Here is an 18,892-nt window from a genome sequence, read left to right as displayed (position 1 = left end):
TGTAATCAAAAAGGACACTAGAAGGATGAAGGACCAAATCAAAAGGCAAAAGAAGGATGTCCTGTCTTCCATTTGGTGAGCACTGACAGGGACAGGGCTCCATTCCACCGAGTCCCCAGGAGCCCAGGGTAACATTAAATGTAGGGGGCAAATCTGTTAAGTTCCTGGTTGATGCAGAAGTAGCCAGCTCAATTCTGACAGCCATTTGGACCAGTGATGTCTCAGGGCACGGCTGTTCTAGGGGTAACTGGATAGATTGCTCTTGCCCCGGACAACCTCTCAGATGGTGAACTCAGGACAAGGTAATTGCCCCATCCCCTAATTGAGAGAGATTTATTATAAAACCAACAGGCCACCATATCCTTTGGGGAGGCCATGGTTCACCCTACTTTGAATCCCACTCAGCTTACAACTTGATTCTTGTAGCCCTGTTAGAGGAATACCTTTTCCAACTAAAGCCCAGTACCTGAAAATGATGTTCAAGCCTTTTTTTTTTCTTTTTCCAGATACTCTTTCTGTCTGTTGACTAGCTTGTTTGAGGGCAGTTTCCACCACTGACAAACTCACTGTAGGTCAAGAATTGTTCCTAAACACCCCACACTCTGTAACACAATGATCAAGCACTTCTGGGCCAGTAGAATATCTGATTCTGTAAAACTTCAGCCATCAACCCAGCCAGCCTATCGACAGATGATAACCCAATAGAGTCCCTCCATGACTGCCTGGTTGGATGTGGTCCAACCCATCAGACCTGACCTAATGGATGTCTCTCTATGAGAAGCACTACACAATGATGGGAGTGGTTTAAATAAAATCCAGTTCTGTGAGGGCTGCAGTTGTCACCTTCAACAGGGTGGCTTGGGCCCAGTCTGTAGTTAGAGTTTTCCTGCCTGGCCCACAGTCAAGTCAAATCTCTCTCAACCTCCAGGCCCATAGATGCTCAGACTCAACCAAGTAAACACATAGAAACTTACATTGTTTACAAACTGTATGGCTGTGGCAGGCTTCTTGTTATTTACTTCTTCTATCTTAAATTAACCCATTTCAGTTAATCTATACTTTGCCAAGTGGCTCGTGGCTTACCATTACTTTACATCCTGTCACGGCTGTGGCTGGCAGCATCTGTGCACTCAACCTTCCTATTCCCAGGATTCTCTTCTCTCTTGTCCCGCCTATACTTCCTGCCTGACTACTGACCAATCAGCATTTTATTTATAGAGAGCGATATCCATAGCACCAGTCCCTCAGCTGAGGCACTTCAGCATAAAGGGCTGAGCTTTTGCTGTTAACCCAGGCACTTTGCTCGGGGAAGGGCAAAGCCATCTGTGTACACAGAGAGTAAGTATGCGTTTGTCATGGGCCATGTCCATGGGGCCCTCTATCAAGAAAGAACAATTCCTACTTCAGCCAGAAAGGAAATCAAGCCAAAGAAGAAATCCTGGCCCTCCTGGAGGCCATATGGCTGCCGAAAGAGATAGCCATTGTCCACTACAAGCAGCATCAAAAAGGCCAATCTACCAAAGGCCCAAAGAACCAGAACAGCAGACTTGGCCTCCCTAAAGGAAACCCTAGAACCAACAGGGACTCTTTAGATCTTGATTGTCATGCCCAAATCTGAATTGCTTCAGAACCCAAACTACACACAGGAAAAAAAAGCAAGTAGAAAATGGAAGATACTAAGCAAGGGCAAATGGATGAGGGTTCTTGCCAGATGTGAGACTCATTTTCCCTGCTGCTGTTGGAAGACAAATACTCACCAAACTCCACCAAGCCACTAATCTACAGGAATCCAAAACTACTGAGTTATTCAGGCCTTGATACTATATCCCTGAACTATACAATCTCATAGAATACATTGTATCCAAATGTACCAATTGTGTACAAATGAACCCCAAAGAAGGAAGAAAATCCCTGAAAGGAATCAAGACCCAAGGAAGCACCACCAGAGAATATAGGGAAATGAACTTTACAGAGATAAAACCCATGACTCTTCTACAAGTATTTCTATAAGTTCTTCTATAATTATTTGTTAGCTTTTATAGATACCTTCTCTAGATGTCTTCAGTGGTCACCAAAAATATCCCCTAAGAGTTGATTCCTAGGTTTGGATTTTCCATCTCCCTGGGGTCTGACAATGGCCCTTCTTCATAGCCAAAGTTTCACAAAATCTTGCAAAGGTCCTTAATGTTGATTGGAAGTGATATTATTTCTATAGGTCAAAAAACTCAGGACAGAGAGAAAGGATAAACAGGGAATTGATGGAAACTTCAACTAAATCATGTCTTTGAAACTCTAAAATAGATCTAACCTCCTTCATTTGCCCTCCAAGGGCTAGGTTCACCCCATACCAGGAATGTTTCTCCTCATTTGAAATTATGTTTGGGAGGGCTCCCTGTTTCCTTCCTAAGCTTAGAGATGTTCATAGGGTGGAAATTACTAGCCACTTGTTCCTCACATCCTTAGAGGCCCTTCAATGAGCCCAGAGGATCATTCACCAGATGGTTCAAGAGACTGCTCAACTGTCTACTTAACTATGTAAAGAGTAAATTCTGTGAAATTGTTAGTGATGAGGGGATTATATAACCCCTTGCCCCAAGATGAGTCTGTAATTGGACAAATCTCTCTCACCAACCTGTTCCTGAATAACCATTCAGAAGCTTATAATTATTACAAATGTTTGTATAATGGCTCAAACTTATTACTAGCTAGCTTTTAGATTTAAATTAGCCTATTTCTATTAATCTATGTTTTTCTACATGGTGCATGGCTTACCAGTTCTTTCACATCTTGCTTCTTGGGTGGCTCATAGCATCTGCCCCAACTCTACCCTTCTTGCTCTCTTTAGTTTGAATGTACTACCTAACCTAATTCTGCCTGGCCATTGGCCAAAACAGCTTTATTTATCAACCAATAAAAGCAACACATATTCACAGTGTACAGAAAGACTATCCCATAGTATTTCCCCTTTTCTGTCTAATCAAAAAGGAAGGTTTTCTTTTTAATATAGTAAAATTACATATAACAAAACAGTTATCAAACAAGAATTACAGTTACAATATCTACTTGTATTTTGCAAAATCAAAGGAAATATTCTATCATCTATCTTATCCTTGTGAGTCTAAAGTTTTATATCTAATTTACCTTTTATCATAAATAAGAAAACTATAATTATAACTATCTAGTCTTCAACTACATCAAAGACCCCAGAAGGATATACTGTTACTTGAGTAAACAGGAAGTTCATTGTAAGCAACTTCTAAAACTCTAGAAATGACAGAGACATCTGGCTGCCTGGGCAATCACCCAAAGTTCCTCTGCAATTTTGGGGCATCCATCTTCAGCCCACAGGCCTAGAGTCTCTGGCATACTTTTTAGTGAACCAGGAAATTTGAAAGACTGCCCCGCCTACATTGGCAAAATTTGCCAGTTGCTTTCCTCTGTGTCTTGCAGAATGTCTGGGAGTTTCTTCTTAGAAGCAGGAACCTGAAGGACCACCTGCTTTGTTTTTGAAAAGTTCAGTGGTCACTTTCCTATGGGTCCTACATATTTAGTTTATATAGCATACTGTCAAACAGTCCAGGCAGAGCAGTTTCTGGCCCAAATGGCTGGCCTTCTCACATTGAAAGCAATCTCCAAAAGGAGTTTCTTCAATGCACATCATCCCTGAAGTGAATTGGTATTGCCAGGAGCAGATGTGTCTCATTGTCATGAAAAACTCTATGCTAAGCAAAACATTTTAAATGCCATATTCTACAGGTCTTTGAAGTATTTGAAGACCATCTATCTAAAATATATCTCTATATTATCCTAAAAACATACCTAACATACCTACAAATTTGATTGCTATAGATGACTACTAACCAATGTTTCTTGATTATCCAAAATAGTCTATAATAATAACTTTCAAAAATTCGAACTTTATCATATATTTTAAATGAATTTCATAGGTACAATATCTTAAATATATTAATACATATTTAAATCTTAAATATATAAATATCTTTATATATAATATGTTGTAACAAAATAACCTTAAGCTTATATCAATATACAAATTTAATTTATCTTTTAGAAAAGAATAGAAACATGTATCAGTGTAACAAAATTAACTTTAAATTTGTATCATTATACCAAAATCCATGCCAATGCAAAATATATGAAATTAATAGTTATCTTTTTATTCTATATTCTTATATTACTCTAAATTATAATAAACATCCATAACCCACCAAATAATCAAAGGCCACCCCCTCCCAACTGTTAGGAATGTGAGCATAGTTTTCTCCATATTGCTTTCTGCTGCCTGTGGGCAAAGGAATCTCCAGGAGTCCCTGAGAAAATTTTGAGATAATGACCAAGTCCTGGGAAGACCAGCAGTAACCTTTGCTGATAGATATCACCTGTCAAGTTTCAGGAGGTCTCTCTTCATCAAACCTGATCCATATTAACCTGGAACAAATCCACAGTCTCTTGTTTCCTGTGGAAACAAAAGCAAAATCTCTTCTCCAAAACATTTTTTATTTCCATTTGAAAAATACATATTTTTACTTCTTTTTTAAAAGTTTAGGCATTCTTGAAATAGCTAGGTTGGTATATTTTATCAGTCCCTCTTGCCTATCAGCCATCAAAAAATTCGAGATCAACACAATAACATGCAGTATCCAGACTCCCTGTGTCTTTCCCATCTCTACATGGCTATTCTTATTTATTATTTTAGTTCTTTCTTTAAAGACTTTATTATATTAGTTTTAAACTATTTATTCCTTTCTATCACTGTCCACACCCTTTTCACATTGGACCTATTTAGAGGTTTTTCTGTCTGGACCTCTTTTTACTATGTATCTTTTAGCCTTTTTTTGTCTGCATGAGCAAAAGCTAAATTCACCATTCAGTGTACTGCATGGCTTGGAGATGCCTCTGTGTACCTCAGCAGGAATGTGTACCTGCCATGCTGTAGGTCAAGCTCATATGTCACAGCAAGTATCTCTGTACTGAGGCCCACATGAGAGGCACAACTAGGAAGCTGTTTTTGGCTCTATTTATGTGTTTTAGAACATTTTTTAAAAAGCTTTCACAGGATTTATGTGGATGTACGAGCAGCATGTTGGGAGCCATATATAATTGGATGACTCTCTCCCACTTGACTATTCCTGAATAACCACTCAGAGGCTTATATTAATTATCAATGTTTGGCCCATGGCTCAGGCTTATTACTAGTTAACTCTTACATTTAAACTAACCCATGTCTATTAATCCATGTTTTGCAACATGACCTGTGTCTTACTGGTTCTTTTACATCTTTCTTCTTGGGCAGCTCACAGCATCTGCCATAACTCTGCCCTTCTCCTTCCTCTCTTTAGTTTGAATGTACCACCTACCCTTATTCTGCCTGTACATTGGCCCAAACAGCTTTATTTATCAACCAATGAGAGCCAGTGTACAGAGAGACCATCCCACAGCATGAGTTCATGTTTTGAGTTATGCCCATAGAACCAGTAGGAAATGTAACAGGCCACCAGATTTTAGCACAGCAAATGACATGTTAAATGCACCATTCTGATCTTAAAACCCAGCATGTAGGTCCCCAAAACCTGCCAAAATGAAAACAAAGACCTAGTCCATAGTTCCAGGAAAGCCCTCATGTAAAAAGTCCCTAAATGTATGAACCTTGCTTATTGGCTTCTCTAGTTCTGTCTCTATATTTGAAGTGTGACAAACAAGATGCAGGATGTGTTTTTTTTGTTTTGTTTTGTTTTGTTTTTGGGTTTTTTTTTTGTGCATAAAAGACAGGGCTATAAGGCTCAGAGCCTCATGATTTGGCTAAGTTCCCTGTGCAGCTGCTGGCTAGCAATAAAGGCTTTCTTTTCTGCTTTAAGAGTATCTGTGTGGTGGTCTCTGGTGAGCTTACCTCATAACAGTTATTAAAAAAAAGATGCATCATTTCCAATTCAAGGCATTAAACTGCCACACCTGCAAGTTAAAAGAACACAAGAATATACTCAAGACTTTGTGAAAAGATGAGTTCTAATTTAGTAGGAGCATACTCTTAAAAACTATTTCACAAATCCCCACATGATGTCAATGCCAGGGATCTATGGGCCAGCCTCTAACAGCTAGACTCCAAAGCACTCCAGGAGAAAATGAAGCCACAGGTTACTTACAGTATAATGCTGTCATGTTATAGTCATTCTTCACAGGAAACCAAATACAGATTGCCTTTTGTTTTGAAGATGTATCTATCACTAAACACACAGTATCCTTGTTAAATCACAAAGGCTTCTTAGAAAGTGATTTTGACCTCAAAATTTCCTTGAAGTTTTATTATTTTATGTTTCTGTTAATATGCCATATTTGATCAATGCCCTTAAAGATGAAATGGCACAAAACACTTTGAATTTAGACTAATGCTAACTTTCCATGATTTCCATCATGTCATGCAACTTAACCTTTTAAAATCTCTATAACCTCATTTAGAATGATGATAATAATGTTAACCTTGAATATTTTATGTGTCAAATTTTATGACTATATTTATGTGGAGCAAGGGGGACAGAACACAGACAGCAGAAGAGACACAGAAAAAAGAGAAGCAACTGTTTTATCCTATAATAGTTGGTCAGAAGATTAGCATATATGACTTCTATTACTATTATTTGTAAACCTATCATTGTGTATTTATATTTTCATCAAGTAATTTTTAAGGGTTACAGGGCTATAGACCCACAGTGTAACATCATTATAAAACTGGAGACAGCTTCTGGCATTTCTTGGAGACCAGTCCTGCCCTAAAGGTAAATCCATCATTCCTCTCCCTTGGGTTTTGATAACATGAAAACATGGGTCCACAGAAGCTCATGTGCCCTTATTTGCCTGCACACAGTCTTCAAATTACATTAGTCACCTTCATTGCTTGTGGTCAAGATTCCAATTTGCTTCAAACTCAGTAAGCACAGTTTTGAGTTTAAAATTCATCCCCATGCCTTCTCCAAATGAGGAAAAGTCTCTGAAAAGTGAAGTTGTTGTTACTTTTAATTCCCCATGGATGGTCAAGAACCTTCAATGAACATCTCAAGTGTGTATAATAGTGCAGGCAGACCACCTTCTGTGGAGGCAGACTAGTATTCAGAGGCACATGTATTATTTCAGGGCTAAAATTGGATTTCCCTGCAGTATGTTTTATTTTCCCCAGGGAAGATAGAGGCATTAGCTGCACTTGGTTGAGCAGACAAAAAATGCCAAATTTTATGATAAAATAAAATGTATTCCTTGAGCATTTTGTGTTAACTACTAGTTTTGCTATGAGAAGGTGACCCTCCATCTTAGATGCACAATGACTACCAGAAGGATAGCAGTGCCTCATTACATCACAAGAACATCGGAGAGACAGCTATCCCAAGTTGCTGATGGAACAACCTCGGGTTTACTACCAGAATCAATAACTTGACTCTACAGAGGAAGGCTAAATAGTCCAAGACTTGTCTAGGACCCACAACAGCACATTTGAAGCAGGGCTGGATCTTTGAATGAAACCCTTCATTTCTGCTTAAGTGGTTTTTCACAGTATTTCTGCCCTTCCAACAAAACCAGCATTGGCAGATTTTCTTGTCTGAGCCAAGGATGAATAGTTTGCAATTCTGTACATAACCTTAGCTCCCAATGACATGTCAGCTTGACTATCAGAGGATTGTTCTGGCTCAGCATTTACCCTCAAAGTCTTCTTCTTATGTTCCGGTCCACAGATTTCCTGTATTGTGTTTAATGAACTGACTCTCCTGATTATGTTAGCCCTACTAAATGTCCTTCCTCTCTACCCTGTGGGATTTTTATCTTTGTGCCTAGAAGCAGCCCCACCTCCCACTCATACCCTTAGTGAAGTCTTTGCGCTAATCCACCCTACCCCAACCTCATTTGAGACGAAAGAAAGGGAAGGTACCTGCTCTCACTGGTGTCTCATTCTTGTTTGAGTTGAGACAACTCTTTTGACACAGCATCTTAGAGCTCTAGTTTGACTCCTACCACAAACACATCCTTCTGCTTGAGGACTGTGTCACAAATCCCTCAGAAAACTAACCCAGAATATAATCACGTCTTAAATTATACTATTCCGTCCTTGGGTTCAGAGTGAGACTATGAACCTCAGAGATGATACACATACCAGGGTTCTTAACTGACAGAGGCAGAGCTGGAGTCTACATGCACATTGGCTATGGCCTACCCATGAGTCTACACTACTTTCGAAACCAAGTCTTCAACTTCCATGAATTCACATTTTAGGCTCTACAAGGTAAAAAAAAAAAAAAAAAAAAAAAAAAAGTAGTCGAGTGTCTATTGCGCTTCCACAGTCTTTCAGTATATTTGGTTTAAGTCATATGAGTCAGCCATGGAAAGTCTGCAAGAAACTGTACCACTAAGGAATTCACCTCTTGTCTCTAGAATGGATAAACTTAGAAAAAGAGTCTTCCCTTTCAATGGCTGATGGAAAAGATCCCCCAAACCTTTGTTACCACGAGTAAAGATGAGTACAGTACACAATTACTAACCTGTTTATATTTCTAAGAAATGCTAATGCTGCTGTTGCTGCTGCTGCAGAGGAAGAGGAGAAGGAGGAGGGGGAAAAAGGGGGGAAGGAGGGAGGAAGGGAGGAAGGGAGGAGGAGGAGAAGTACAAACAAGATGATAAAAACAAATGATTCAAGAATTTCAGAGGCTAAGGGTAGGAGATTATAAGTATAAAGCCTGCCTATGCTACCTAGCAAAACCCTGTATATAAAAGAAAAGAGGGCTTTGGAAGGGCGGGGAGGAGAAGAAAGGGAAAGGGAGGAAAAGGAAGAGGAGAGACAAGCATTCTGCACGGATCAGGCATTATGATAGGCACTCTTCGTAGATTTTTAAAGCTTCTGGTAATGTTGCAATAGAAAATGATTATTCTCATTGTATCTGTAAGAAAACTGAGTCTTAGATGGATGCATTCCCCCAAACAAGAAAGAGACAGGTCTGGGATTATTTCTGGAGAAACTCATTTTCTTGCTCCCATAACCATCTACATCTGATGCACTAATACTCAGTTAGTTTGAATTCATGACTGTCTGTGACAGAGGAAGCTCATGTTATCTTTCAGATATGGATTTTAACAATTGCAATGATCAGGTTGCTGAAACAAGGCTTCATTATTAATAACCAAACTAGAGGCAGCATCCTGGATCTTGCCTCTTCCCACAACAGGAGACACATCTCTGCTGTGCCACTACTTCGAGGGTACTTGTGATTGCAGCCATTATGTCACAATTATTCAGTAATCTCAACACAGGAGGGAAATGTCCGTCAAACTTAACTTTCCTTGAATTACATGTCTGTCCTGGTTACCTCAGCCTCATCCATTCGTCTTCTTTTCTCCAGGGGCATTCATGGGACAGCCACTGAGGAGAGAGGGCCGCTCAGTTGATTGACATGGGGCTGTGTGCAGAAAGTAAGAGAAGCTTTTGAATGGAATTATTGAAGTCCACCAGCTTTGCTGATGAAGGATCTGAATGAAAATTGCCTTTAAAGAATACTAAAAAGGGAGGATAACAATAGATCAAAGCCAGTCTCCCAAAGAGAGAACACTTTATTTATAGCTCCCACATTAATTCAAAACAATCCAGTGAGCCGAGATTTGCCCATGCACGCACAAGCACAAAACCCAGATGCCTCTCAGGTTGCTATTATTCTAATACAATATCAGTGCCCAAGGCGAGTAGCATTCTGTAGTTCACTAGGCAGAGCCTGTCCAAATTTACAATTAAATGGAACTGACACAGCTGATCTTCCCAAAGCTTGCTTCCTTTCAGCTGGGGCTTCTTCTTTGGATGCTGGGTTATAATGCTGGCTAGGTCCCAAACTGATGGAGCTTACTGTACCATTTCCTGGTGGGCCCTAGGATCCTGTGTTCCATTAAAGCAATGGAGCTTAATCCAGAGTAATTTATCTCCCAGGAGACACTTGGCAGTATTTGGAGACATTTTGATTGTCATGTGTGTGTTTTGTGTGTGTGTGTGTGTGTGTGTGTGTGTGTGTGTGTGTGTGTGTGTGTTTGTGTGTGTGTGCGCGCACGCGCGCATGCACATGAACATATGTATGTGTGTGGGAGGTTGTTTACTGTCAGCTAATGAGTAGATCTCAAAGCTTTTGTAAATAGTTTTACAATGCACAGGTCCTGGCTTCCAGATAATCATCTATCCCAAAAGGTCAATAACATGGGGGTTAGCATGCTGTGTTAGAGGCCAGGAGATTGAGAGCTTCTTCTAGCACAGGGAAGATAAAGTCTCCTTCCAGAAGCTATAGGATGGGCTGTCAACAGAAGAGCTTGCCTCTGAAAATGGTATGTGGGAGAGAGGTCCATTGAACCCAAGAGGAAAGTTAGAAGAGTGCAAGGAGATCAAACAGCAGTTAGGCAGACACCGGAAGAACAATGGTGGGCCCTAATCTGTAATATGGAGGTGTATGAAAGAAATAGCTGAGTAGGTTTGCAGCAGGCTTTGCTCTTGTTCTATTATGTCTTGATTGTTATTGTTCAATCAGTGTAGACTACAGAAGAGTTGGTGTCTTTCTGTTGTTGTTTATGGTGATGACTTCCTTTTAAAAAGGTCTTTGTTATTTTTGAGAATTTCATATATGTGTGTTATATTTATATGTCATTTCCCCTCTCTCCAACTCCTCCAGTACCTCCTATTCCTTCCCAAATTCTTGCCCTCTTTTTCTCTAGTTATGAATGTATAACAAATATGAATTTGTAAATACAACATAATGAGTTTAGTGTTACTTGTATGCATATGTTTCAGGACTCACAACTTGGGATTGGGGTGACCCATTAGGGGGTTTCATCCCTGGAGAAGATTGTTCTCCCTCTCTCAGAAGTCACTAGTTGCTTATAACTCTTCATTCAGGAGTGAGGCATTGTGAGTTCCCTATCCACACTGGCATGTCAATTGGTGTTGTCATTGTGTAGGTCTTGATTTGATTGCTGTATTGTTGAGATATCACAGCTGCAGCTTCATTGTAATATGTAGAGGACTCAACCTTGCAACAGAGGACTTGGTCCTTTGGCTTTTACATTCATTGTATCTTCTTTTCTGTGATGTTCCCTGAGCCTTAGATGTAGGGGTTATGTTGCAGATGTATCTATTGTGGCTGGACACCCTATAGCCAACTGTTCTCTGCATTTTAACCAGTAGTCTATTTCTGTAATTATCTCTGTCTGCTGCAAAAAGACATTTCTTTGATGAATGGTAAAACTATGCTTACCTGTGGGCATAAGGATAAGTAATTAGAATAAAGTTAGAGTTATACTGGTTTAGGAAAGTGGCAGTAACAGATTCTCTTCTAGGGTCCATGGCCTCACCAGCTAGTTTTACAGTACTAGTTGGCTAGCTTTGCAACACTAGGCATGGACTCTCTCCTATAGAGTGACCTTAAGTACAGTTAGAAAGCTGTTTGCTAACCTTAAGATGTAAGTGCCATTACAGCACCTTTGGTGATATCTTGCCATTCTGGTCATTGTGGATGTTCTTTGGTATCCCAGTTGGGTAGAATGATTGATTGCTTTTCTCTCTTGGCAGCTTCCTCCAAGTTCTTTGTCTGAAGTACATGATCTTCAGCAAAACGGGCTTACCTTCAGAGATGGTATCTTTTGAACATCTAGTAAAGAAAAAGGACATTTGTAATTTTATGGGTTTTTTTTTACAGTGAGTCAGAATATTTTGGATACGGAATCTCCAGCAGGTGACTAATGGGTGAATGAAGCAAGCAGGTTAATCTTTTATTTGGCCAAGCCAATGTTTAGTAATGAAGGAACAAAGGAAGGAAGAAAAGAAGGAGGGAAGGAGAAAGGATATCTGAATGTTTGTGAAAAGAGATCATATTTCTCATCCCATACACTAGATGTTTTTCCACCTGGCCCTGAAAGCATTTTCAGTGTCACCTTCCTGGTTTACATTTGTGTACTAGATATTTAAGTGTTAGAGAAGTTCCTAATACCACACTATGGCTGGTGTGGTCCATATTAGATACTACATAAAGAGAACCACTAGCAATTAACTGGCTTGTGATGGGAGATATGGGAAGCCAGCCTAACTGCTTTATGGTCACACTTTAAATAAAGGACCATTAACTGAGTGCTGGAGGTAGAGGAAGCCGCACACATCATCCAACTTGATGGTAATTTCCTGTTAGAGCCATCCAGGGAGCTTTGGAAAACTACCCAGAGATTCTGAATTAATTGGGCATATGTATTTTTAAACGCTCCCAGATGACTTTAGGTGCATCCAAGACTGAGGCCCTCTGATCAAGTCTGTCTTTCTCACTCTCAGTAGAGAAAAATGAATCTCAGAGAAAATGAAAGTTTACTCAAAGTGTATTTTCTAACTGTGTTTTTCTACTGGCTTTGAAGTCTCTCTAATTAAGACTCCATATGCAATGGGAAATATAAGAGGGAAACCCAAGAGCTGTAGAGAAGAATTGTTCCAACTTTTGTTGGCAGAAAGACTAGCTGGCAGTTTCTAGGGGGAGACAGGCACTCTTGTGTCTTGCAGCCAAGAAGCTGCAGTGAGCTCTCTGGTGCTCACAAACCTCCTGTGCCTCTAGTATGTGGCTTGGGATGTTGCCTTGACTTGAGAAAACACCTCCTCCTCCTTACTTTGTTTGAATCCAATATTTGCACATCTGTGGTATGCAAGACATGATAGAGCTGTGCTTTAGAAGGATGTGAAGATTTCTGCTCTTATTGAAAAAATAAAATTCAATCCATCATCATAAGTGGAATTAATAGGAAAGGATATTCAAACTGAGTTCTCTTTGAGAAAAATGATAGCCAATTAAGGGTGGTGGGAGATACTGTGGTTGCCCTACTACTATACTAGAGATAGAGACAGGAGCTGAGCACAACTGACTGGTCTCCCATGCAAGTGGCAGAAGACAATGCAGAAGCCGGATCTCATGGATCTCAATCTCAGGTTCGAAGTCCAGCACGGGGGCTAACGCCTATACTCTCAGCACTCAGGAGGCTGAGACAAGAGACCTGCCAAGAGTTCAAGGCCATCTTAAGATGCATAATGAATTCCAGGCCAGTTGAGGTTACCAGTGAGATCCTGTCAGTGGGAAGCAGATGAAGTTCTGAGTGAATGTGCATCATTAACATGAACATGGCCACAATAAGGATCCCAGTACCTCAGACTTTCCTCAGAAATCTCTCCCATATACCTACCTCAGAAAGTCTTTCCTCAGAAAGGTTATTGAACCTTGCAGGGAGAGGTGTGATACAGATGTTCCCTTTAGGGCTGAGCAATCCACAGTGTCTTATTCTCTGCATCTTAACCAGTTGTGGGTCTCTGTGTCAACCACAATTTACTACAAAAAGCAGCTCATCTGGAAGAGGGTTAACAAATTTGTTTGAGACAGGCGTTGTGACCAGCACAGTTTTGGGATTGACTGGACTGGGATGACAGGGAATGAAGAAGAAATGACAGACACACATATAAAAACACTGGGGTTGGTTGAGCTTTGTGCTCTGATAGAGACACACCAATAGGAATCAGCCATTTACCTGTTATACACAGCAAGGACGAGCAGATGGTATGTAGCCAGTTTTGGTAGGAGGTCTCTGTAGAATTGCAGTTCCCCTGGAGGAACCTCAATTGATAATTTCTGCATACAGGGTCAACACTAGTATGCTGACTTGAGGAAGGCTTTGCCTTTTCTTGTAGCCTTATAAGAGAAGGCCTTGCCATTCTCATGGGTCTGAGAGAAAGAATGGAAATGTAAGAACCACAGGCAGTGGATGACTACAAGGAAACAGTGTAGTTTGGTTTGGTTTGGTGTTTGGATTTTGGTGTAGTGGGGCAGTAGCTCATAGGAATTCTCAGCAGTTGAGACAGTATGCTCACAATCTCACACATGCTCATACCACACTATTCCAGTGTGAAGACAGGAGATATGCATGAAATTCCACTCTTGTATAAGGAGTTCTTAGAAGATGATAGCTTCTCAGAGAGGGAGAGTCAGTTTTCTTTAATGTAGAGGTCCTTGGTTAGCTGACCATCCTCTAGTCAAGGTCATACATCCAAGAGTATGTGGACAGCACAATTTATACTTGGTGGATTAAATAAAACAAAAAAAGTGGGTACCAAGTTGGGTGAGATGGATCTGGGAGAAGTTAGGAGAGGAAGTGAATATGATCAAAATGTATTACATGAAATGTTCAAAGAACTGAAAAACATTGAGAGGGAAAAACTCCAAAACAAACCAAATAAAACTGTCAATTATGAAGAATTAGGCAAACCCTCAAGCCCACTAACAAAGGTTGGGCAAGCATATGACCCCATAAAGTCACCTCTTTCACAGTGTTAACTTTGCAAGCTGGAGTGGAAACCCAAGAGGCATACAAGAGGTGAATTCACACCAAGGTCCCTGAGTGCACCAGGCTCTTCCTGTTAGTCTCAGGAGTGAGGTTAGTACTTGAGGCCACATTTTAGGAAGGCAGAAACTGAGGTTCTCAGGCTGGGGAGCACCCAAAAAATATAAAATAAAATTAGAAAAATCACATGACCAGGAAAAGTCTCAGCTGCACTTCTAAGTCAGTCTTTACTCCAGGTGGACATAGGTCCCTCCATGCTTCTCACACATGTTTGTGTTTAGACTGTGAATGCTGGGTTCCCGGAATTGTGTGTGCTTTGTGGCATTCCACTAAGAAATGGTATTCTTCTCCTCCAATTTTCCTCAGACACACTCCCCTAAGCCAGGCAGACCACGTGGCTTTTGAACCTGTTTCTTGCCACTTGCTGCTGTGCTAATCCTGCCTTCAGATATTAAAAATGATCAAGTTCATATTTGAGTCAGGTCAGTATTTCTCCCACCCCCGTTCAGGTCAGATGCATGCTTCCCTGATCTGCAAAGTGGTAGGAGGATTTATGTTTTATTTGACTTCCTCATTTACTTCTCTTTTTGTCCCCCCCCCCCAACACTTGCTCTTTCCTCCTTCCTCCCCCACACTCCAGGATGAGTCTACTTTCTTCAGGATCAGCTCAAGGAGAAAACTGAGAAATTAAAGTCTAAAAATGGCTTTCCATGATGGATGCTGTCAGAGGCTGCATCTGCTATCTCCGCGTGGCAGGCACCCAAATGCTGCATTGCCGCTCGTAGTGGCAATGGCAGGTTCTTTGGAGGCAACCTCAGGCCTCCTGATGTCTTGCTTGAGCATCACAAATTCCAGTGGGAATAGGACTCACAGCTACGCCTTCTTACAGCAAAAAGATGTGGAGAAAAAGCAGCAAAAGGAAGAGACATGTGAGACAAAATGCAGGAGAAGCAGGCTTGAACGTCAAAGGCTCTGTCCCCACGTAGTCACACAGGAGGTGATTGATTAGTTTCCAGCAACAAGTTGTGGCAACATATATGACATGGATCCAACTTGAGAGGCTCAGGAGAGATGAAATATTCAGAGTTTCTATTGGGGGCTGATGTATAGGCAACTGCATCTTTGCATATACCCAAATTCCAGATTCCCAAATGGAATGCAGGTATCAAACATTATGTATATTGTTTATATAAATAATTTAAAGGAGAGACCCTATTCCTATCCATTCCAGGGATGGTGGGAACACATCACATTCCAAGATAGTCCCGAGGGCAGTCAGTGGTCAAGCTTGTAAGGTAGTCTTTCAAAGCATAGCAGCCACTACTATGCCATGGACTCTCTGCACATAGCCTCACCAATTAAAGACTTCTCTCCTGCTGCACTGTTGCCCAAGACTTTGACTAAATAGACACATCAGGTCTAACTACCAGTGAATGTTTCTGGAAATGCATTTCTGGGAACCCTCAGCCCAGGAAGGCAGTCTGGGGTGTACAACTTCTGTGGTCATCTTCTATCTTCTGTACTGCGTGTCTATTCTCTATCCATAGTCACTTATGTTCCAGAACACTCGGTTATGTACTCTAGCTCTGTGGGGAGTTCCACCAGCTCTCTGTTACCAGACATAAGATTCTGATTCACCACATTCAGAAATATCCCATCATATTTCCTGAGAATTTTCCTCCAAACTATGGGCTGTTGATCATCACAGAGGCCACTAAGTTTCTTTCCTTGCTTGGAAAGAAGAGCAGTACTCTCCTATATTCTCTAGGAAACCAACAATGTTCCAGGAAGAAACCCTGGACAAGTCCTCAGGCTGCTCTTACAGATAGCCTGAAAGTAAGGGATGTGATAATGTATTCTGGATGGGCGTTGTCCGCTGTTTAGCATGGGCTTTGTTGATGTATCTATCCACTCTTCTCTCAATTTTTCAATATTTTTATTGTTCAGAATTCTGGGATTTTGATGCTGAGGCATAGACATTCCATTTAGCATCATGTCATATAACTCTCAGTTCAGGTATAGTTTGCCTTGAGAGATTCATGTGATAGAATCTTTAAAAGCTAAATGTTTTTAAAATTAAAATTATATCATCGCCCTTCCCATTTCTCTCTCAAATCTCTTCCATATACCACTGCTCCCTACTACACTCTCTCTCAAACTCATGGCTTCTTTTTTCTTTAATTGTTATTGTTACACACACACACACACACACACACACACACACACACACAAACACACACTTAAATATATAAATACAGCCTGCTATCCATTTAGTGTTACTTGTATGTATGACTTCAGGGCTGACTACCTGAGCTGAAACAACCAATTATAGGGTTCTTCCCCAGGGAAGACTATTTTTCCTGCCCCCAGTATTCACTAGTTGCCTGAGGTTCTTTGTCTATAGATGGTATCCCAGGAGTGTCTCCTTTTCCACATTAGCATGTCTGTTGGTGTGGTACCTCCTGTCATTTCTGGGAGACACAAACTCCCAGCAGACTTCCTGATCCTCTCGTTTTTAAAATTTTTTCCATCTCCTTTTCTGTGATGTTTCCTGAGCCTTAAGTGCAGGAGTTGTGCTGTAAATGGGGCTAGGTATCCCACGATTACTTGTTCTCTGCTTTGGACCAGCTGTGGTCTTCTGGAATAGCCACTGTCTATTGCAAAGAGAAGTTTCTTTGATAGGTGATGAAAGCTCCATTTATCTGAGAATATAAGGATAAGTGTTTAGAATGTATCGAGGGATTATGCTGGTTTAATAAAGTGAAGACAGTAGTTTCTTCTCTAAGATCTATGACCTCTTTAGCTCTCGGTAATTGTCTGGTTTCGAGTACCAAACATAATTTCTCTTCTATTGAGTGGGCATTAAGTACAATTAGAGAGCTGTTGATTACTGACCATGTATGCCAATATTATACTCTTAAGTTTTATGATGCCATGATCATCATTGTGGTTCATGGGCACTACAGTTGGGTTGGACTATTAGTTGCTTCCCTTCATCTATATCACCTTCTTGTATTGTGAAAGCTAGTCCTCAGAGAGGAGGCTTCCAAGTCTTATTCAACTCCATTCCTGTAGGTCTTATGTCCAAAGTATATGGTGTCTTCAGTAATACAGACTTACCTTCAACCTCTGGGAGGTACCAAAGGAGAAAAAACCCCATAACCTATATTATCTTTGTCTCTTGAACTCTTCTGACCAACAACTGGAATGGGCTTTCTTCTGCTTGGTATTAGGAATTTTGTTAGACAATTTATGGCTCTTGGAAGGAACATTGTTAGCCCAAGTTGCATGACTTCATCTAAACTATATATATAGAGAAACTTACATGTGTTATATGTAATTTCAGGTAAATAAATAATAGTATAATTCCTTAATGGCTTTTTCAGACATCTTTAATTTTTATTTTAACTCCTGTATTTTTCTGTATTGACCTTCCTTTTTCATCTCTAATTAAATTGCTACTCCACCCCGGTTTTGCCCATTTTCCCCCTCAAGTCACTTCCATCCTGCTATTTCCCTCTCTATTACTCCTCTCCTGAAGTCCCCCTTTCCTGATCTCTGTGGGTATTTCAGGTTTATACACACATCTGAAGATTTGGACTAGGAACCACAGATGAGAATGGACATTCAACATTTGTCTTCCTGTATCTGGCCTACCTCACTCAATATAATGTTTTCTAGTTCTTCCCACTTACCTACAGATTTCATTTTTCTCTACAGCTGAGTGGTATTTCATAGTGGCACAGGTCCTGGGAGAGGAACCCTTGACTGTTTTGACTGTGAGCCTTTTTTAACAGCTGAGCTATCTCTCCAGCCCTCTTGTGATAAAAACCTTGGTCCACAGTGAGTCAATAATAAGGCAGTGGAATCTTTAAGAGGTGGGGCCTAACAGAAGACAATTCAGTCACAGAGGAGGGATTAATGCTTTCTCATGGAATACGTCCTGTGACTGTATTTATTGTTGCAAAAACAGCAATATTGTTGGATTCTTCTGGGATTGGCATGCGGCTTTTCTGTTTCTCTTTCATGTTATCAGAGATTTAGCCAAGGCACTGGCACCAAGCTATTTGAACAATCCAGCAACCAGAATTAAGAATAAAGTAATCTCTTCGTTTCATAAAGTACTTGGACTCAGGTACACAGAAGGCACTCAATACTTCTCTCCATATTTTGGGGGTCTTACTCCTTTCACAGTTTACTCAGCCATCCATAGGCCTTCTGTGGCTCTCATTTATAGTCTAGTTTTTCAATCTCCAGAGATTTCTTTCTAACCATAGTGGACCTTGTTATGTACAGGTTAGCAGCTGTGGGACACACATGTCCATGTTCCCCAGGCTAGCTCACAGAAGCCCTCAGAGTCCTGTTTTACCTGCTTGCTCAGTTCCATTTCTGACCATTCCCAGTTTGTCTCTGAAACTTTTCCTTCCTCTAAATTGAACTCTTTTGTTCTCTGGAACTTGGCTCCTGTGGCCTACAAAGTAGTGCTCTATTTGTCCTTCAGAACTGT

The sequence above is a fragment of the Onychomys torridus genome, chromosome 16 (genome assembly GCF_903995425.1).
Source record: "Onychomys torridus chromosome 16, mOncTor1.1, whole genome shotgun sequence".
Taxonomy (NCBI): Eukaryota; Metazoa; Chordata; class Mammalia; order Rodentia; family Cricetidae; genus Onychomys; species Onychomys torridus.
This window is presented reverse-complemented; position numbering follows the sequence as displayed.